The sequence below is a fragment of the Oryctolagus cuniculus genome, chromosome 17 (genome assembly GCF_964237555.1).
Source record: "Oryctolagus cuniculus chromosome 17, mOryCun1.1, whole genome shotgun sequence".
NCBI classification, from domain to species: Eukaryota; Metazoa; Chordata; class Mammalia; order Lagomorpha; family Leporidae; genus Oryctolagus; species Oryctolagus cuniculus.
The window spans coordinates 60,819,432-60,841,713 of NC_091448.1; the positions used below are offsets into that span (position 1 = coordinate 60,819,432).

General features: G+C 46.2%; 1 protein-coding gene across 18 annotated transcripts in view; it reads left to right on the forward strand.

The window, feature by feature from the left end:
- Positions 1–22,282, forward strand: part of LOC103347106 (uncharacterized) — a 619,502-nt gene that overhangs the window by 56,665 nt on the left and 540,555 nt on the right. For 14 of the 18 annotated variants that reach the window (XR_011383700.1, XR_011383690.1, XR_011383692.1 and 11 more), the window contains exon 7: positions 21,788–21,819. The exons of 2 other annotated variants lie outside the window; for them this stretch is intronic. The gene's annotated coding sequence lies outside the window, so the exon portion shown is untranslated. Of the gene's footprint in view, positions 1–242; positions 6,280–21,787; positions 21,820–22,282 lie in introns of those variants that run through there. 2 more of the 18 variants (XM_070061483.1, XM_070061489.1) reach the window with 2 other exon arrangements.

Sequence of the window (22,282 nt, forward strand, 5' to 3'; positions counted from 1 at the left end):
GAAGCCAGGAGCCAGGTGCTTATCCTGGTCTCCCATGGGGTGCAGGGCCCAAGCACTTGGGCCAGCCTCCACTGCACTCCCTGGCCACAGCAGAGAGCTGGCCTGGAAGAGGGGCAACCGGGACAGAATCCGGCACCCCGACTGGGACTAGAACCCAGGGTGCCAGTGCCGCAAGGCGGAGTATTAGCCTATTGAGCCATGGCGCCGGCTCTCTTTTTTTTTTTTTTTTTTTGACAGGTTGATTTATAGACAGTGAGAGAGAGAGAGAGAGAGAAAGGTCTTCCTTCCGTTAGTTCACCCCCTAATGGCTGCTACGGCCGGCGCTGCGCCAATCCGAAGCTGGGAGCCAGGTGCCTCTTCCAGGTCTCCCATGTGGGTGCAGGGCCCAAGCACTTGGGCCATCCTCCACTGCCTTCCTGGGCCACAGCAGAGAGCTGGACTGGAAGAGGAGCAACTGGGACTAGAACCCGGTGCCCACCCCGTCATGCACTTTAAAGCCTTTCTTCAGTCTCTCAAATACTTTTTGAACAAAACAAGGCATAGATAATAAAGGAATGAACGGTTTTCCAAAAAAGCAGTGTCTTTAAAATACAGAGTACAGCACACCCTCCACATTCCACAGTCATGGCTGATTGCTGCCATTGTCTAGGGTGTTCTGGGCCTCCCTGGGCCAGGCTGTGCTTAGCACACACTTGGTCGAGCCCCCCTCGCCATTCCCAGTGCTGTGCGCTGAGTGGAAGGAGATGGAAGAGGCAGATTCTGCCCTGGTGCAGGGAGAACTGGTTCTGTTAGCCTGAGAACCTCTGCTCCCATCATAGTTAAGAAACAAATGAATAGAGATCTTGCTTGATTCCCTTTCTAGACATAAACACATCTTGAAGATCAAAAATAAAACACCACTGAGCATACGCAGTGGATGGCCACTGCATAGTGGACAAAGTGAGGGAAGGTGACATCTGTCCCAGGAGGTCCCTTCTCTGGGCTGGCCTGTGGTTGACCTTTGTGGCCACTTTCTGGTAAGACGCACAACTTGGTCGCATGTTTACATGGTTTAGCTATGGAAGGACACAGACAGCCTTGTATTGTTGGGAACAGATGGAAAAGTCATCACAATTTCCCCTGACCTTTTTTAGTAAAGGAAAACATTTTCATTGGATTGCATAAACCACTGGCTCGGGGCCAGTGTTGTGACACAGTGGGTTAAGCCGGAACTTGCAACGCTGGCATTGATACCAGAGCACAGATTGAGTCCCACTTCTTCTTCTCCTTCTTCTCCTTCTCCTTCTCCTCTTCCTCCTCCTCCTCCTCGTTCTTAAAATTTTATTTATTTGAAAGATTTACAGAGAGAGGTAGAGCCAGAGAGAGAGAGAAAGAGGTCTTCATCCGCAGGTTCGCTCCCCAAATTACTGCAGAGCTGAGCTGATCTGAAGCCAGGAGCCAGGAACTTCTTCCAGGTCTCCAACACGGATACAGGGGCCCAAGAACTTGGGCCATCTTCTACTGCTTTCCCAGGCCATAGCAGAGAGCTGGATCAGAAGTGGAGCAGCCGGGACTTGACTGACACCCATATGGGATGCTGGCACTGCAGGCTAGGGCTTTAACCCGCTGCGCCACAGCACAGACCCCCCTATTCCACTTATGATCCAGCTCTCTGCTAATGTGTTTAGGAAGCAATGGAAGATTGTCCAAGTACTTGGGCTCCTGTCAACTTAATTCCCTTAAAAAAACTATTTAATTATGCAAATAAGATTAATCACATCATCAAAAAGCGAGTTACCTGAGTTGGCTATTTAGCAGATTGTGTTATTTCAGTGTCTACAGAGATGTGACTATCTCTAAGATAAAAGCTCAACTTGTGGAGTGCAGGTTAGTTTTCCAGAATGTGGCCCCCGCCCCCAGTCCTGGACATCCCAGGAGCCCCGCGTGCATTCACAGGGCTCACACTACACACACCTGCTGCTCTGAACAAGTGCACACCAAGCCGCACGAGTGTTTTGCACCGAGGGCTCCTCACATGCACTCAACACTCTTCTTTCCTGTCCTCCTCACTCGGATCTGCCAAAGCCTCACAGATCACACATCTGAGTCAACTAAAATAGTTCCAAGTTCTACGGCACTAAGGTCTATAAGGCACTTGTCCACTTAAGGCAACGACTTCCAGTGCCTACCGGGAGAAAGGACATTTTTATGCTGTTCTCTGCGTGTCTTCTTTTCCGTGATAGATCTCTTATCAGTCTCCATTTTGTGGGTGAAAAGAAGCAGCTTCATTTGGGTGATGTGTGAAGTCTTTGATGAGAGTGTTTACAATAAAGCTTTTTTAAAAAATATGTATTTGAAAGGCAGAGTGACAGAGAGGGTAGAGTAACAGAGAGGGAGACAGAAAGAGAGAGAGAAAGAGAGAGACTCTTTCATCCACTGGTTCATTCCCACGTGAGTAGCAGGGGCCCAAGGGCTTTGGCCATTCTCTACTGCATTCTCAGGCACATTAGCAGGAAGTGGGATAGGAAGCAGAGCAGCCAGGACTTGAACCGGTGCTCCAATATGGGGTATAGTTTTTGCAAGCATTAGCTTAACCCACTGTGCCAAACACTGGCCCCAGTACTTTCAGATTTAGATAGACTCATTTTTTTTTTTTTTTTTACTCCTTAAAAGCAACGTGTAAGAATTTGGGGAATTGAGGGATATGTTAGTACAAAAGTTACCTGTTTAGAAAGTATCAGTATTTTCCTACAATTTGTTCCATGCTAGCCAAGACAGCCAGTAGTGGATGGCGACCGTTTTCTATTTTCCTTTTATGTTTCAATTGTCTTTAATATAATTGATACTAGAGGGGCCGGTGTTGTGGCACAGTTGGTTAAAGCTGCATCCTGCAGTGTTGGCATGCTATATGGGTGCCGGTTTGAGTCCCAGCTGCTCCACTTTTGATCTAGCTCTCTGCTAATGTGCCTGGAAAAGCAGTGGTGAATGGCCCTAGTCCTTGGGCCCCTGCACCCACATGGGAGACCCGGAAAAACTTCTTGGCTCCTGGCTTCAGATCAGCTCAGCTCTGACCACTGCGGCTACCTGGGAGTGAACCAACAGATGGAAGATCTCTCTTTCTCTCTCTCTCTCTCTCTCTCTTTATCTAACTCTGCCTTTTAAATAAATAAATCTTTAAAAAATAGTTGGTACTAGGAGAAACTCATTCCTTTTTGGCCTTGAGCCTCAATGGCAACATTCATTTAGTTGGCTTAATACTTTCCAAAGAATGTTCCCTTGGACAAATAAAAGAAGTTGCTAGAAAACAAAATTATCAAGGCAGAGTTTTAATTTCCCAAGACGGAAAAATAGAAATTATTTTGTGGATGTTTTTTCCTGAAGTGTAAAGGTATAAAGTTAATTGGGAGGGTCCAGCGCTGTGGTGTAGCAGGTAAGCATTTGCTTGCAGTGCCAGCATCCCATATGGGTGCTGGTTCGAGTCCTGGCTGCTCTACTTCTTATCTTGCTCTCTGCTATGGCCTGGGAAAACAGAAGATGGGTCCAAGCCTTTGGGCCCCTGCATCCTTGTGGGAGACCTGGAGGAAGCTCTTGGCTCCTGGCTTTGGATCGGTGCAGCTCCAGCTGTTGCAGCCAATTGGGGAGTGAACCAGTGGATCGAAGACCTCTCTCTCTCTCTGTAACTCTGACTTTGAAATAAATAATAAATAAATCTTTCTTTTTTAAAAAAATTTTAGACAATCTAGTGAGATTTTTTTTAAAGATTTATTGATTTATTTGAAAGTCATAGTTACATAGAGAGAGGAGAGGCAGAGACAGAGGGGAAGGGAGAGATAGAGATAGAGATAGAGATAGAGATAGAGATAGAGAGAGAGAGAGAGAGAGAGAAAGAGAGGTCTTCCATCTGATGGTTCATTCCCTAATTGGCCGCAATGGCCAGAGCTGCGCCGATCTGAAGCCAGGAGCCAAAAGCTTCTTCTGGGTCTCCCATGTGGGTGCAAGGTCCCAAGGACTTGGGCCATCTTCTACTGCTTTCCCAGGCCATAGCAGAGAGCTGGATCAGAAGTGGAGAAGCTGGGTCTCGAACCGGCGCCCATATGGGATGCCAGCGCTTCAGGGCAGGGCGTTAACCCACTGTCCCACAGCACCAGCCCCATAAGTAAATCTTTCAAAAAAAAAAAAAGAACCCCACCCTGGTTAAAATGCCTGCTCCCATATTGTACTGCTTGAGTTCCATACTCAGCTCTGGCTCCTGACTCCAGATTCCTGCTGATACAGGCTCTGGGAGGCAGCAGTGTTGACTCAAGTCATTGGGTTCCTGGCAACCACACGGGCGACGCAGCTTCAGCACAGCTCAGTACTTGCTCTTGCAGGCATCTGAGGATTGATCCAGCAGATGGGAGCTTAGCTGCCTGCCCTTCCTCCCCTGCGTCATCAGTGCCCCCTCACACGGGGTCAGTCCTGGTCTCCAGTATCCTACACCTTATCTACAACCCCACCCCTCAGAGCAACCCCAGAGCCCTTGAGGCTGACACCTGTGCCTGCTTCCCTCTAGTGAGGGGTAGCGGAGGGGCAGAGGTACAAGTGAGCTGCTTTGCATTGCTTGAAAGCCCCCACGGCCCCCTGTGGTCCCCTGCACCAATATCTGGGTGGCTGACGAGGAAGAGAAACCCACTCACCCCCAGGTGCACCCTCCACTCTGCATGCTCCTTCCCAGCGCTGCGTCTGATTGGTGGTCGGTTCTCAGCACCTCCTCCACTCCACCCACCGGCCCCGCCAGGGGAGTCCCCATCACCTCTGACCTTGCGTCGGGTGCCAGCGGCCTCTGTGTGGGCACACCCCACAGTCTCCTAGGTCAGTCAGCCGCCTCACCTCCACCACCTCCTTCCTGTCTGACCACGCCCTCCTGCCCGAACTGGCTTCTCTGGGTTCCTGGGCCAGACATGCTCCAGTTCTCCCTCTTTAGAGTCTGTTCCCAAATGAACATCTCAGCCTTGACCCTGATCTGCTGTATCACTGACCCAGCAACTTGAATTTCAAGAAATTTTTTAGTTAAAGAATTTATTATATATATTTAGTTGAGAGGCAGAGAGAGAGAGCGAGAGAGAGAGTGAGAGAGCGAGAAAGATAGCAGTCATATACTGGTTCACTCCACAAATACCCACGACAGCTGGGGCCTGGGCTGATGCCAAGAGCTAGGAACCCAATCCGGGTCTCCTTCATGAATGATAGGAACGCAATTCTTTCAGCCATCGTCTGATGCCTCCCTGCACTGGCATGAATCTAGAACAAGAGCCAGAGGCAGGACCTGAACCCACGCACTGCAATGTGGGATGCAGGTGTCATTTTTTTTTTAAAATACCAATTGCTCCCTTATCTTTGAATGTATTTCACTAACTTTTTTTTTAAGATTTATTTATTTATTTATTTGAAAGGCAGTTACAGGGAGGCAGAGGCAGGCAGTGGATATCTTTCCATTTGCTGGTTCACGCCTCAGATGACCACAATGACCGGAGCGTCACCAATCTGAAGCCAGGAGCCAGGAGCCAGGAGCTTCTTCTGGGTCTCCTACGTGGGTGCAGGGGCCCAAGCACTTGAGCCATCTTCTGCTGCTTTCCCAGGCCGTAGCAGAGAGCAGGATCTGAAGTGCAGCAGCCGGGACCTGAACCAGCGCCTATATGGGATGCAGGCACCGCAAGCAGCAGCTTTACCCACTTTGCTACAGCGGCGGCCTCCAGACGTCATTTTAACCACTAGGCCAAATGCTCACCATGAGAAGATTCTTTTTAAATTTTTTCAATTGTTTTTAAAATTTATTTTTTATTTGAAGGCGCAGGAGGGGTGGGGGAGAGGGGAAGAGAGAGAGAGCTTCCATACGCGGGTTCACTCCCCAAATGGCTGCCATGGCCTAGGGCTGGACCAGGCGCCAGGAGCTTCATCTGGGTCTCCCACTTGCAGGGACACAAGTGGTTCCGTAAGGGATGCTGGCATCGCAGGCGACGGCCTAACCTGCTAAACCTCGCCGCCGGCCCTGTCTTCGCTTTTTGATTGGTTGGTGCCCTTCCGCATCATCCAATCAGAATGAGTCTCCGGGACCCGCCACCTTAACACCGAGGCTATAAATAGGCCGCTGAGCTTCCCCCTCGCCATTTTCTCCGCGAGGCCCGGCTTTTCTGTCCTTCGGCCAGGGGTTGCGCGGTCACCTAACGGCCGTGCGGGGCTCCAGCGCCGATCCCTGGATCCCTGGACAGGACGGCAGCGGCGGACGCCGGCGGGAAGGGCGGGCCCGCGGCCGTGCGCCAGGTGAGGGCGCGGGTTCGGCCGGGCCGAGAGCTTTCCCGCGTCCGCGCGGCGCCGGCTCCTCAGGCCTGGCGAGTCCCGGTGTCCGCGGCCGGAGCGGCGCCGTCGGCCCTGACCCCGTCCCGGAGCGGGAGCCGGGAAGGGAGAGCGAGGACCCCGGCGTCCGCGTGGCTCCTCTCGGTCAGCCCCGGCCGGGCAGGGCTCCTGCGGAGACGCCGCCCGGCGGCCTCGGCCTCTGAGGAGGGAGCGGCGCGGCCGCGCGGCCCCTCGTGGCCCGGGGTCCCGGCGGTGCCCGCGGGGCGCGGACACTGAGGGGTCGGGAGGAGGCGCCTCCGGGGCGGATGGTGGGGGACCCCCGCGGGGCGGGGTGGGGGTCACGATGCCCGCCCCGTGCTGGGAATCCTCTCCTTCGGGTGTGTCTGGTGTTGTGTCTGGGGTTCACGGCTCTACTTCGGACTCGTTTTCACTTCAGGGTAACAAATCCCAGCCGCCCTCCCCTCTCTGCGGAGGGCACGTTCCAGGACCCCAAGCGACCCCTGAGGACGCAGATCGTATGGAACCCTGTGTAAACCATGAGTTTTTAAATGTACATCACGCAAGGTGCATCGTAAGTTACCCGCAGTGCAGGTCAGGTGTTTAGACGAGAGGTTCCGATGCTGGTTCCGAGGTCCATGTCTCATATTGCAGTACCCGAGTTTGCGACCCGGCTCTGGCTTCCGACTCTGCCCACTAATGCGTAGCTTGGGAAACAGCAATGACCGATGGATCGTGTCATTGAGCGGCTGCTGCCCACGTGGTAGACCCTGATGGCATTTTTGGCTCCACACACGTGGGTAGAGAGCCAGCAGATGCGAAGTGTGGCTCTGTTTCTCAAGTAAAATTAAATAAATAAATAAGGGGCATTAGAGGTTTAAAGCACCAATCTCCTTATAAATATGGGACAGTTGTTATAACTGGTGAAGTGAAAGTAGTGACATTGTTGTAGAGGGAGAAAATAGATTACTTTTATTTGGAGCTGCAATAGTTTGTTGGTTCCTAAAACCAATGGGTTATTTCTACCCTTTATAGCTTAAGAAAGCCATATTACTGTGTGTCTGAGCATGTTAGCCGTTTTTGCATACTTCCTCAGTGAATAAGGAGACTGAAGTTTCTGTTTTTACATTCATAAGCTAACGTTGTCTCTTTACAATGCGTGTTTCGTGAAATGATCTTAGAACTGAGTGATAGGGAAGAAGGTGATGGATATGAGTGATTTCCTCGTGTGAAGGAAAGAGGGATATTATTGATATGATATGGAAGTTTTCCTTGTTGTGTTGTGATTAGTAAGCAGATGCAGTGTATAGTGTTAATTCACAGGTTAGACTCTGTTAGGATGGTCGTAGGTTTGGACCGTGAGAATGATGTCTTTTTTGTGAACAGCCACCTGATTAAATTAATGATTGGCGCTAAGGCCGAGTTAGTTAGGTTTGCCAGGGTTCATCATGCTGCTGCTAGAGGTGAAACTGTTTTGTAGTCCTTGGGCAAATCGTGAAGTTTGCCTGTGAATAGAGTTTGCAAGACAAAATAATATTGCTGATGTTAGGCCATGGGCCAGTGTTAGAGCTGTAGCTCCTGTAAATCTTCGTGATGTTTGAATAAGGACAGTCACAATCACCAGTGTTAATGTGGCTCACTAATGAAAAAGTGGTTAGTGATGCTAGATGTGTTTGACAGAGCGAGATGGCGCTGGTTAGGGGTTTCCTCACAGGGCTCCTCTGGGCAGTGAGAAGGCTCTCTGCTCTGTTTAAGGGATTTCAGATTGTAGGGACTCATGTTATGCTGTAGCCTCCTAGTTTTAACAGTGTGACTGCAAGGCATATTGATCTAGCAATAGTGGCCTCTACATGGGCTTCTGGTAATCACAGGTGAAGACCATACAGGGACATTTTTGCTTTTTACTATCAAAGTTATTATGCATGGTTTCCATTTAAATGCTATGTAGTTTCCTCATTGGGTAATAGTTACTTGGGTTGGATCAAAAGAGGAGCGGCCAGGACATGAACTGGCACCCATATGGGATGCCAGCATAGCAAGCAGAGGCTTAGCCTTCTGTGCCACAACCCCTGCAGGATTCCTTCTGTTGTTAATTCAGGATTTTACATAAGCTGGCTCTTCAAGTGTGTGATGTGATGTGGGCACTGTGTAGTATTCAAGTTTGTGACAGTTAAATTACTGAGACTTCTTGTTCTGAGGCAAAAACTTCTCAAATAACACAAATTATTACTATAATAGCTCTTAATGAAATAAATGACCCTGTTGATGATGCAGTATTTCTTGTTGAAATTTCATCAGGAAAGTTGGAGTATTATTGTTGTATGCCCAATTATGCAAGAAAAATATTGATTTATTATACAAATATAATTAAGTAAATTGTAGCTCAGGTAGACTCAAGTGTATATCCTGAAAATAGTAAAAGTCAGTATGTGACTCCTCCTGCGATTGTGAATGCAGATCTACAGACAAGACACAGTGGAAATGTGGTGTGGCACAGTATGCATCGTGAAGAACGGTGTCTAGGAATGAGTTGGCTAGAGCAATGCCTTGGCCATCTAACAGTAAATAGAAAGATAAAACCCAAGGCTCACAGTATGGGTGGGATCATTCGATATTACCTCCATATGAGTGTAACTAAAGAGGAGCCAGGAGCCTCTTCCAGGTCTCCAGTGCAGGTGCACAGTTCCAAGACCTGGGCCGTCTTCCACTGCTTTCAGGCTCTAGCAGAGATCTGTATTGGAAGTGGAGCAGCTGGGACTCGAACTGGAACCCATATGGGATGCTGGTGCTGCAGGCTGGGGCTTTAAGTTGCTGTGCCACAATGCCGGTCCCAGGAGGATTATATTTGTAAATAATAGTGATCCTACAAATGGTTGGGATATAGTAAGTGATTTAATATTAACTATCATGATGAAATTGATGGCTTCAAAAATTGATGAGACACCTGCCAGGTGAAGTGCAAAGATTGTAAATCTACTAAAGCTCGTGCGTGTGCTAGATTTTTGGCTGCAGATGGCTAAACTGTCTATCCTGTTCCACACCAGCTTCTATAGAAAAAGCAAGTAGTAATGAAAATGAAGGGAGTAATAATACAAAGCAGATTATCTACTTGAGGAAATGTTGTATCTGGGGCTCTGGGCATTGTAAATGGGGACAGTGTTGGTGTATTTGAGTCAAATGTAAAGATTTGACTTAGCATTTAGTGTTTATATTTTCATATGCTTTCTAGTGGAATAAGATGGGTTTTACCACATGTCCAAGTTCTTTGAAAGTGGGTCTTGGATTGTGGTGGGCTTACACATCCTTTGTGACTTTGGAGATATGCCATTCTCAGTAAGGGCTTGTGTCGCTCCCCCACTCGCGGAGGAATGACACTGGGCGCTGTTCTCTTTCCCAGGTCCTTCCCAGATTTTTGCCGCTCCCCCGCCTCCGCGGAGGAGCAGTGGCACCCCCGCCGCTCCCTCGCTTTCGCGGAGGAGTGGCACCAAGGAGCTCTCCGACTGACTCTCTCAGGGGGGCCCCTGCATGTTGTCTCTCTCCCCCTTTTATAGTCCTCTCCCACCAATCCGTGCTCTGCTGCCCACATGCTGAGCACGCTGCTTTCTTCCAAACAGGGGTTGGGTCAGGAATCAGTTAATTAATGAAGCAGCTGTGTAAGATTTGTTTACTCTCTCTCAGCGCCATATGGTGGGAGATCAGACGCATGGAGTTAGTCTTAATAGTCTCAGTGGTCTAGTCTAGTCTTGGTAGTCTCAGTACTTATTTCGCCATGTTGCGGGAGACAGGCCCTGCTCCCCACAGGCTTGTGGTTATGTGTGCAGATTATAGGTGGAAATGTGTGGTTGTACTTGGTTGAGTGTCTGTTCTGCATTGACCAATGTGTCTCTCCTTCTGACAATACTACATGGGTTTTATTAGTTAATAGAAAAGTGTTGACATGGAAGGCACTTAATTCCCATTTTTTGAAATTGCTTCAGTTACTTTAGTGTCTCTCTCCACATATGATTTTTTAAAAAGATTTATTTTATTTATTTGAAAGAGTTACAGAGAGAAAGAGGTAGAGACCCGGGGGTGGGGAATCTTCCATCTGCTGGTTCACTCCCCTGATGGTCTCAATGGTTGAAGCTGAGCCGATCCGAAGCCAGGAGCTTCTCCCAGGTCTCCCGTGTGGGTGCAAGAGCCCAAGGACTTAGACCATCTTCCACTGCTTTCCCAGGCACATTAGCAGGGAGCTGGATCAGAAGTGGAATATCTGGGGCTCAAACCAGTGCCCATATGGGATACCAGCACTGCAGGCCAGGGCTTTAACTCACTGTGTGCCACAGCACTGGCCCCCACATGTGATTTTTTAAAAAATAAATGTGCATACCATTTTTCAACCAGGGAAGCTATGTAACTTGCTTTTTGCATTTACTATTTCATCACTCGTGATTTCCTCACTCAAACACAAGTTGAACTGCAGATCCATAGTATTGTGTGTACGGACGTACAGGAATTTATTTAAAGTGCCCTCTCTCACTGAATGTCTGAAATCCCCACCTCTCAGATTTTCTCATTTTTTTAAGGGAAAAGGTTTATTGTCATGTGGGGGAAACCTGACAGGCAGGGGGGAGAGGGCAAGAGAGTAAGCGAGAGAAAGAAGTCGAGAGAGATCAAGAGAGAGAGCACGTGTGCAGGAAGCGTGTCCTATTAAACCTTTTCAGGGGGCTGGGAAATAGCAGCGAATCCTATTGGAGTGGGGGTGGAGCTGACACCTGTGGTTGGGCCATTTTGTCATCTGGCTTCTAGCAGTGGTAGCGGGGGCTAGAGCTGAGGATGGTGTCCAGGGAGTAGATCGTGCCACAGATGAGACTGCACCATTTTACTAACCCCCCCTTTTTTATAAAGCAAGTGTTGTATGGGATCACATCAGCCCCCAAAGTCCAGGAGGGTTGGAGGGATGATGATCTGTCTTTAGAGCTACTTTCTGTTGACATGGGACAACAAGTTACTCTGCTGGCATGGGGTGATGCCTCAAGCTGCGATCTCCTGGGTGGGGAGCCAAGTATATCCCTGTAGCAGCATTGGGTTTACCACCTGACTGGTGAAGGCTTTGGTTCGTTCCATTATCACCTCCTGTAATCACTTAAACAGACACTGTAGTATAAAAGACAGGGTGAGGATAGCAGCCAATGGTCATAAGAGTGGCATTAACCAAGTAATGGGAGGATTTCATAGAGGAGAGGATATGAGGGGGGAGTCTCTGGACTCTGTAAGACTGTTTGATGGATGTAGTTTTGCCTGACCTTATTGATTAATATAATAACAACACAGTTAAGGTCCATCTATTCCATAGTACCACATCGGTTAGTTAGGCAATATGGCTTTGGAGACCTTAGATGGCATCAACTGAGGTCTCGATGGGCCTAGTGACCTTCTCTTGTAACTGCAAACAACAGTTGTAAAACTGTTGGAGTTGTTTGCAGTAGGTTGGTTGAGATAACATTGTGGCCAAAAGCTGCTCTGAGACCACTACTGAGGACAGAGAGGCTGCGGAGCTGATCCCAACCAAGACTGGGAGAAAGGTCGCTCAATTCTTGTGGGTAGAGGGCCTTGTCTGTAGAAAAATTCTGGGGGCTGGTGCTATGGTGCAGCGGGTTAAAGCCCTGGCCTAAAGCACTGACATCACATATGGGCACTGGTTCTAGTCTCGGCTGCTCCTCTTCTGATCCAGCTCTCTGCTGTGGCCTGGGAAAGCAGTAGAAGATGGCCCAAGTCCTTGGGCCCCTGCACAGCATGCGAGACCCGGAAGAAGCTCCTAGCTCCTGGCTTCGGATTGGCAGAGCTCCAGCCATTGAGGTCATCTGGGGCGTGAACCAGAAGATGGAAGACCCCTCTCTCTGTCTCTAGATTTATCTGTAACTCTGTATTTCAAATAAATAAAATCTTTAAAAAAAGAAAAATTCTGAACAATTATACAACATTAAGTGGGGGGGAGGACCATCAATGCATACGGTTGGAGTGGAGCCATTGATGTAAGAGTAGAGGCTGTGATTACAAAGGAATGAGTCCCCAAGTGGGCTAGACAGGGTCTAAAATAAAGGACAGAGTCATTATTAGGGGACCCAAGAAAGCTGCTATCTAAATCATGAACAAGTTTTTTGATTGAGAGGCAAATAGAAACTGACAGAAGGGGCCTGATAATAGTCAGGTGGGCTTTAAGGCCTTGCCAGTTATGAGGCCCAGACCTATCTGTCTCTTCACATGGGGTACATCCCAAGGGAGGTGTGAACCTCCTTGGGGAAGGCACCCTGTTGACTTCCCTTATGTAGCTGGCCTGAGAGGAGAGCTGGCCAGGGAAAAGCAGGTGGCATCTCTAACAGGAAATTTGCAGTTCTTTCTGCAATGTTACTGACCCTACTTGGCCATCCCCTCAGCAGCAGTGGTTAGTTTGGAAGCTGGGTCGAGTGAAGGGCTCTTCAGCTTAGAGCCAACAAAGTCTGCAGCTCTGATCTGGGCGTCCTTTGACTCCAGGGCAGATCCATTTCCGGTGACCCGACTGTTTGCTGGCAGAGCTGCCAGGGCTCTTCATAAGCTGAAGCCCTGGCTTTCCATATAAACCAGCGCAGTGACTAGGCTGTTGTCTCCTTGATGGCAGATCACTGTGTAGAGCAGCCTTAATTGGCCTGCCACCTATCTTTACAGTGCTTTTGCTGCCTAGCTTTCTCTTCCTCCTGTTTTTTTTTTTTTTTAAAGCAGGCCAAAGGGAACTTTTAAGAGGATGCAAGTCAAAGGGGTGCTCAAATCCCATCTCTAATCTTTGATGGTCTAAATTAGAAGTCTATGGTAGGATTTTAAAAAACATTTATCCCTTTTAGGTCTGGTAATACAAGATCATTAGACTTTTTATCTTTGGACGTTTGTATCTGTAGTATTTTATATTATCATAACTTAAAATTTAGCACCACTTCACATCTTGACAGTACCTGTAATATAATCCAAATAGCCTGATTAGTTGGTGTCTCTACAAGATGAGAGACAGATATCCTTTGATATTTCCAGGGGCCCAAATGGAAATATCAATGTCCAGAGAATTTGGAACTTTGATTTTTTGAATACCTGTCAAGGATGCCAAGAAGGCTTAAAATATCTGGTTGAAATAGGATCCCTTAACATCATGACATAATATAGACCATATTTGATCACTGTTACAAGGTGATTACTCAGATGTTTTAGAGTAAACATATATTTAAACAAACCAAAACTCTTAATAAAAAACTCAGTTGTAAAACAATTCGAACCTAACAAAGATATTAAGAGAGCACAATAGATTACTTCAACGGAACACAAAATCTGTGTCTTTGGTCATTCCAAAAATCAGAAATAAAATGTTAAATTTAAGAGCCAGTGCATGGGATCATATCCCATAACTTGGAAGAGTTTTAATAGAGTCAGAACTAGGGAAGAGAGAATAGCTTACTGGAGCTGGCTTGAAAACTGAGAGTCACCAGTTAAACAAAACTATTTTTTAAAAATTTTATTTAATATGCCTGTTGGCCATTTGGATTTCCTCTTTTGAAAAATGTCTATTGAGGTCCTTGGCCCATCTCTTAAGTGGGTTGTTGGTTTTGTTTTTGTGGAGTTTCTTGATCTCTTTGTAGATTCTGGTTATTAACCCTTTGTCTGTTGCATAGTTTGCAAATATTTTTTCCCATTCTGTCGGTTGTCTTTTCACTCTCCTCACTGTTTCTTTTGCAGTACAGAAACTTCTCAATTTGATGCAATCCCAATAGTTGATTTTGGCTTTGACTGCCTGTGCCTCCCGGGTCTTTTCCAGAAATTCTTTGCCTGTGCCAATATCTTGAAGGGTTTCTCCAATGTTCTCTAGTAACTTGATGGTGTCAGGTCGTAGATTTAGGTCTTTAATCCATGTGGAGTGGATTTTTGTGTAAGGTGTAAGGTAGGGGTCTTGCTTCATGATTCTGCACGTGGAAATCCAATTTTCCCAGCACCATTTATTGAATAGACTGTCCTTGCTCCAGGAATTAGTTTTAGATCCTTGATCAAATATAAGTTGGCTGCAGATGTTTGGGTTGATTTCTGGTGTTTCAATTCTGTTCCATTGGTCTATCCATCTGTTTCTGTACCAGTACCATGCTGTTTTAATTACAACTGCCCTGTAGTATGTCCTGAAATCTGGTATTGTGATGCCTCCGGCTTTGTTTTTGTTGTACAAGATTGCTTTAGCTATTCGAGGTCTCTTGTGCCTCCATATAAATTTCAGCACCATTTTTTCCAGATCTGAGAAGAAGGTCTTCGGTATCTTGATTGGTATTGCATTGAATCTGTAAATTGCTTTTGGGAGAATGGACATTTTGATGATATTGATTCTTCCAATCCATGAGCATGGAAGATTTTTCCATTTCTTGGTATCCTCTTCTATTTCTTTCTTTAAGGTTTTGTAATTTTCATCGTAGAGATCTTTAACGTCTTTGGTTAAGTTTATTCCAAGGTATTTGATTGTTTTTGTAGCTATTGTGAATGGGATTTTTCAAAAGAGGAAATCCAAATGGCCAACAGGCACATGAAAAAATGTTCAAGGTCATTAGCAATCAGGGAAATGCAAATCAAAACCACAATGAGGTTTCACCTCACCCCGGTTAGAATGGCTCACATGCAGAAATCTACCAACAACAGATGCTGGCGAGGATGTGGGGAAAAAGGGACACTAACCCACTGTTGGTGGGAATGCAAACTGGTCAAGCCACTATGGAAGTCAGTCTGGAGATTCCTCAGAAACCTGAAGATAACCCTACCGTTCGACCCAGCCATCCCACTCCTTGGAATTTACCCAAAGGAATTTAAATTGGCAAACAAAAAAGAGGTCTGCACCCTAATGTTTATTGCAGCTCAATTCACAATAGCTAAGACCTGGAACCAACCTAAATGCCCATCAACGATAGACTGGATAAAGAAATTATGGGATATGTACTCTTTAGAATACTATACCGCAGTAAGAAACAACGAAATCCAGTCATTTGCAACAAAATGGAGGAATCTGGAACACATCATGCTGAGTGAAATAAGCCAGTCCCAAAGGGACAAATACCATATGTTCTCCCTGATCGGTGACGACTGACTGAACACCAAGAGGGAAACCTGTTGGAGTGAGGTGGACACTATGGGAAATGGTGGCTTGATCAGCATAGCCCTGACTGTTAATGAACAACTAAATACATTATCCCTCTTAGTAGTTTTTTTTATCTGTTCTACTTAATATGACTGGTTTAGATCTGAAATTGATGCACAGTTATTCTTAAGTGTTGAAAATTAACTGAAATGTGATCCCTGTTGAACATGGTGGTGGGAATGGGAGAGGGAAGAGATGTATAATTTGGGACATGCTCAGGCTGACTTGCCCCAAGTGGTGGAGTTGGAAGCATACCAGGGGATTCCAATTCAATCCCATCGAGGTGGCATGTACCAATGCCATCTCACTGTTCCAGGTGATCAGTTTCAGTTCACAGTTGGTCATGGTGAAGGGACTGGGAGTCAAAGGGAGCACATAGACAAGTCTAGTACCTGCTAACGCTAACTGATGGAGTAAATAAAGGGGAGAGTGATCCAACATGGGAAGTGAGAATCTCAGCAGACTCATAGAATGGCAGATGTCCTAAATAGCACTCTGGCCTCAGAATCAGCCTAAAGGCATTCGGAGCTGGCTGAAAAGCTCATGAGAGTATTTCAGGCATGGAAAGCCAAGACACTCTGGCAAAAGATCTCTGCGAGTGAGATCCCAGTGGAAAGAACAGGCCGTCAAAGAAGGAGGTACCTTTCTCTGAAGGGAGGAGAGAACCTCCACTTTGACTATGAGCTTGTCTAAACAAGATAAGAATCGGAGAACTCAGAGGGCTTCCATAGCCTTGGAAACTCATGACTGGAGCATAGGGAGATTACTGATGCCATAGACAGGAGTGTCAATTTGTAAAGTCAACAACAGGAGTCACTGTGCACTTACTCCTCATGTAGGATCCCTATCCTTAATGTGCTGTACATTGAGATTTAATGCTATAACGAGTACTCAAACAATATATTTCACTTTGTGTTTCTATGGGGGTGCAAACTGTTGAAATCCTTACTTAATGCATACTAAACTGATCCTCTGTAAAAAAAAAAAAAAAAAAAAAAAAAAAAAGAAAGAAATTATCAATTCCCAACTTGACTCTCACTGGGATTAAACATGACAATAGGTCTGCTTTGATTTCATCATCATTTTAAAAAATCATCTATTATTTTTCACTTTATGTTTCTGTGTGGGAGCAAACTGTTGAAATCCATACTTAATGTATACTAAGCTGATCTTCTGTATATTAAGATAATCGAAAATGAATCTTGATGTGAATGGAAGGGGAGAGGGAGTGGGAAAGGGGAGGGTTGTGGGTGGGAGGGACGGTATGGGGGGAAAGCCATTGTAATCCATAAGTCGTACTTTGGAAATTTATATGCATTAAATAAAAGTTAAAAAAAAATTTTATTTAATAAATATAAATTTCCAAAGTACAGTTATGGATCACAATGGCTCCCCCCCATAACTTTCCTCCCACCCGCAACCCTCCCATCTCCTCCCTCTCCCATTCCATTCACATCAAGATTCATTTTCAATTCTGTTTATATACAGAAGATCAATTTAGTATATATTAAGTAAAGATTTCAACAGTTTGCACCCACACAGAAACACAAAGTGTAAAATACTGTTTGAGTACTAGTTATAGCATTAAATCACAATGTACAACACATTAAGGACAGAGATCCTACATGAGGAATAAGTGTACAGTGACTCCTGTTGTTGACTTAACAAATTGACACTCTTGTTTATGGCATCAGTAATCACCCTAAGCTCTTGTCATGAGTTGCTAAGGCTATGGAAGCATTTTGAGTTTGCCAACTCCGATCTTATTTAGACCAGGTCATAGTCAAAGTGGAAGTTGTCTCCTCCCTTCAGAGAAAGGTACCTCCTTCTTTGATGGCCCGTTCTTTCCACTGGGATGTCACTCGCAGAGATCTTTCCTTTAGTTGTTGTTGTTTTGCCAGAGTGTCTTGGCTTTCCCTGCCTAAAATACTCCCATGGGCTCTTCAGCCAGATCCAAATGCCTTAAGGGTTGATTCTGAGGCCAGAATGCTTAAACAAAACTATTAAAAGGAGATGCTGCAGGTTCTAAACAGATTTTTAAGACAATTTCAAAATATTATAAAAACCTCCTTGCTGGCTGGCGCCGTGGCTCACTAGGCTAATCCTGCACCTAGCGGCGCCGGCACACCGGGTTCTAGTCCCGGTCGGGGCGCCGGATTCTGTCCTGGTTGCCCCTCTTCCAGGCCAGCCCTCTGCTGTGGCCAGGGATTGCAGTGGAGGATGGCCCAGGTGCTTGGGCCCTGCACCCCATGTGAGACCAGGAAAAGCACCTGGCTCCTGGCTCCTGCCATCGGATCAGCGCGGTGCGCCGGCCGCAGCGCGCTGGCCGCGGCGGCCATTGGAGGGTGAACCAACGGCAAAGGAAGACCTTTCTCTCTGTCTCTCTCTCTCACTGTCCACTCTGCCTGTCAAAAAAAAAAAATATTATAAAAACCTCCTTGCTTTAACAGAAGATCAGATTCTATTTCCATGTCAAATAATAGTTTTTGCTTTCCACCTGCTGATTTCCTTGATTTATATTTTGAAATAACCCTTTAGAAATCTCCAGTTAAGACAACATTTTCAAAATAAGATAACATATCATATTCTAACCTTACTGTCGAGCAATGTTGGACTATTTTCATAGACAATGTATGAAAACATGTTAGCAAACTCAAGTAGTTTTTGCATAGAATATAAGGTGCTAAGTTTACATTTAGACACATTTATCTCATTTGCTTTACCCAATTTACATTTAGCAATTACACCTGGATGACTGAAATTGCTGATATTATACCATACCTCTATCTGAATTATGGTCAAAATTACATTCACATGGAATTCTACTCCTTTTATAAAACCATCTATAAATTAGTTGCATTAAACCAGAGACCGCAAAAATCGACCTTCACCCATTGCTGTTTCATTGGAAACTTGTTAAAACCAAATTGCAAACCAAGATGCGCAAGTTACAAAGCAACTATTTTTTTAAAAATTTATTTATTTATGTATTTATTTTGACAGGCAGAATGGACAGTGAGAGAGAGAGACTGAGAGAAAGATCTTCCTTTTCCGTTGGTTCACCCCCAATGGCCACTGCGGCCAGCACGCAGCGGCCGTTGCACCATGCTGATCTGAAGCCAGGAGCCAGGTGCTTCTCCTAGTCTCTCATGCGGGTGCCTTGGGCCATCCTCCACTGCCCTCCTGGGCCACAGCAGAGAGCTGGACTGGAAGAGGGGCAACTGGGACAGAATCTGGTGCCCCAACTGGGACTAGAATCCTGGGTGCTGGCACTGCAGGTGGAGGATTAGCCTATTGAGCCGTGGCGCCGGCCACAACTATTTTTTTAAAGGCAGTAATCTTCCTAGATTCAAAGAGAGAAATTCTTGTAAACCCAATGTCCATTTACAGTTGAACCAAATTCTAATGCATGAGATTGTTATTTACCAAAGACATTTTTTTAGATTCCAATTGGATTTGAGTCTACTTTTCTTTTTACCCAAGGAAGACCTTAGGCCAGTGATGCCTTGGTTAACAGTCAGCCACTCGGGACTGCCTCTGAATCAAAAGTTCAGGCAGTTGCCAGACAGGTCCCAAGGGTGACTGTGGGCTGGGGCCGATGTGCCAGGGACAAGAAGTCATTATGTTAGATTTAATGGGGCAGAATATACATGAGAGTAGATGGACACCCCTCCAGAGATTCCTAAGGAGGAAATCTGATAGGTGACAGAGCAAGGGGCAGTTAGGGAAAAGGAGATATGTCTGGAAATAGTAATTAACCTGGTGAGCTGGCTGGTTTGCAGGTCTGGTAGTGTTGATCTTTATTTCATGTGGGTTGGGAGAGATATATCTAGGAAATGCTCACTCTTGGGACCAGGAAATCGAGTTTGTAGGAATTGAGGAGACCTGGCGAGGTCAGCTTGAAATTCAGTTACAAGGCGAGGACAAAACCCACCAAAAGACCTGATTATCCTGTCTGACTTGCTCATGATAAAACAAAAGAGCTATCAAAAGGGTGGGATAGGTGACAGGAGAACTCAGGAGGTTGGAATCACCACTGCCTTGCTATTCTTATGGTAAAATTGGAACAGGAGCAGGAGGGGTGAAGCCCCCTTGGAGAATGAGAGCTGGAGGGTGATGGCATGGAGACAAGCCCACTCCCAAACTTGCCTTTGCTTCTCTGGGAGTAGGGTGTTAGGGAGGATAATAGATTAGGCAGGGGGAGTAGACTTTGGACAAGGGCTAGTTCTGTGATAGGTGGGAATTCCTGGACAGGAGGGGGAGATACAATTGAGACAGCAAGAGCCAGAGCAGCGTATGTAAAAGAAAGGGGTTTTGGCTTTTTAGCGAGCTTTGGAAGTTCAGAGAACTTGAGCCAGAGGAGGTTTAGACTGAGATAGGAGAAAGCTTGGACATAGGAAATCTTCCACTTTTCCGAATGCTCACAGATGGAGACCTTGAACTGGTTGTCGAGGTAGCAGACTAACGAGAGGAGGATTAACTAGAACACGGGAAGAAGCTCTCCTGGTGACCTGTAGAGTCAGACTGGCCGATATTGGGGATCCCTGAGATCATGGCCATCTGACGGAAGGATATGGGAACAGAGGGTGGCGTCGTTACCCATGCACCCATGGGAGCCAAGGACGTAACTCGTAGAAAGGAAACAGGGGGTTGAGTCATCACCCATACCCGCTATTGGCTGGACACAGAGTCTGTAGAGGCATGAGGCCATAGGAGTTGTGGTGCCTGGTACCAGGACTTTGGGGTGAAGTTGCATAGAACCATAACCCGTAGAGTCTAAATGAGAGGATCCTTCTTCCTCCCTGTCTTACCTCAGAAATTTGGAGGGCTGGTGTGTGGATGGAGATTGCAGAGTGTTCAGAGGTGAGGGAAGTCCGGGGTTGAGTTTTGTGGTTGGCAGAAATCCAGGATCCCAAAGCAGCTCACATTCCCGAGACGAAAGCAAGGTTGAGGGCAGAGTCTGGCCCCAGGTTTTGGAGCCAATGAAAGGTCACCACAAAACACACCAAACACCAGAGTAAGGGAAAATGTTTATTGTCAGGTGGGGGAAACCCGACAGGCTGCAGGAGAGGGCAAGAGAGATCAAGAAAGAGAGAGCACATTTTCTCATTATAGTAGGTAATGCTGAAACCAGTATCTTTTAAACACTTATTTAAAGAAGCCCAGAGTGAACCAATGGCAAAAAAAGATCTTTCTCTCTGTCTCTCTCTCTCTCTCTCTCTCTCTCTCTCACTCTCACTCTCACTGTCCACTCTGCCTGTCAAAAATAATAAAGAATAAAAAACATAAAATAAAGTAAAATAAAAGTGAAAAAAAATAAAGAAGCCCAGAAATTACACGTGTTTCTAGGGCACCACTTAATGGGCAGGCAGCATCCTTTGCGTATGTGCATTCGCACAGATGATCCCCATAGCGTTGGCTGTTTTCACGCTGCTTCTGTGTTATGTTTAAACTTCAAGTGGTCATGGTCATTTGTCATTTCCCTTTTGTCCTCTAGGCTTTGTTTTATTCCTGAAAGCCCTTCTCCAATCGGGAATGCCAGGATCACACTGGTGCTGAGAGTCCTGGGTTTTCAATGTGGGAGGCCTAAGACACATGGTTTCTAGTTGTTTCTCAATGAGTCAGTGAGCCTGTCCTCTAGGTAGCTACATTGGCCTCTAGGACAAGGGAGTTATAGGTAGAGCCAGCTCTGTAATAGGGCATAGTGTTCAGGGTCTGGGCCTGGCTTCTGTAAGTCCCCAAACATCCTCCTTGAAGTCCATTCCTGGTAGGGTTGTCCATCCAGCCTGATGCCATGATGTGTACTCTCTCCATGGTGAACTGAGAGCACAGTGTGAGGGAATGTTCTTAGAGGTCAGCTGCTGCCAGACCCATTGGTTGAGATTCTAAGCTCTGACTTAACTAAAAGATGATTTTTCCTTCTTGTGGACATCTTTGGAAAGAGCGTTCAGCTCCCTAATGGGCTACCTGTTGCCCTAGGTAGTTCAGTGACATGTCCCTGGTGATTGGTGTTGCCATGGACCATGGACATGGCAGTGAAGGGATTTCCTGGGTGTGTATGCCCTCAATATTGCCAATACTGGAGGGGAGGGCCAAATGGCCTTTAGACAAAGGAAGTGAATGTGTGGTTGTGTATGCTTTGCTGTGTATCTAACTTATTTGTACATGTACACTTTCTTGTTATACTCTCATGCATGTGGGATCAGATGTTTTTCTATTTTATTTATTCCTGTGATGTACATGTTTGTATATATTTGTGTTTGTATACATTTGTAGAAATAATGATGTTAATGCATTCTTTTCTCCTAGGGAGTTGAAGCATCCTGGTTGCAAGAATACAGGTAAAGGAACCATTTTCTGTATGTTTATAGAGTGGTACAAGTAGTCAGACAGTTAATTATATATCTTTAAGAGTTTGTTCAATGTTTATGTACATTTTCATAAGTGTATCCAGGCCAGGATTTCTATAAGAGCACTATTTTAGCTATGAATACCATACAGAACAGAACCTGCCAATCATGGGCCAGAAATGTGCAACCCTGCCTGGGTTGAGGTCATAGGAGCCCTTGGCTGACCATCGCCTTTCCTGTACGAGAGTGTGGGGGCCATAAACATCCAAGGAGACCCTCAGAAGTCCCACGTTATCCTCAGGGTACTCTCACGTGGAAGACTTGTGCCACCAGCCTTATGTCACCAGAACTCAGGTCTTCATGGACTACCTCCAAGTCAGCCTCAGAACATAGCTCTCTGTGTGAGGAAATTCTCCACAGAGAGGGCTAGCTTCAGTTCTGTTGGCATCTGAGT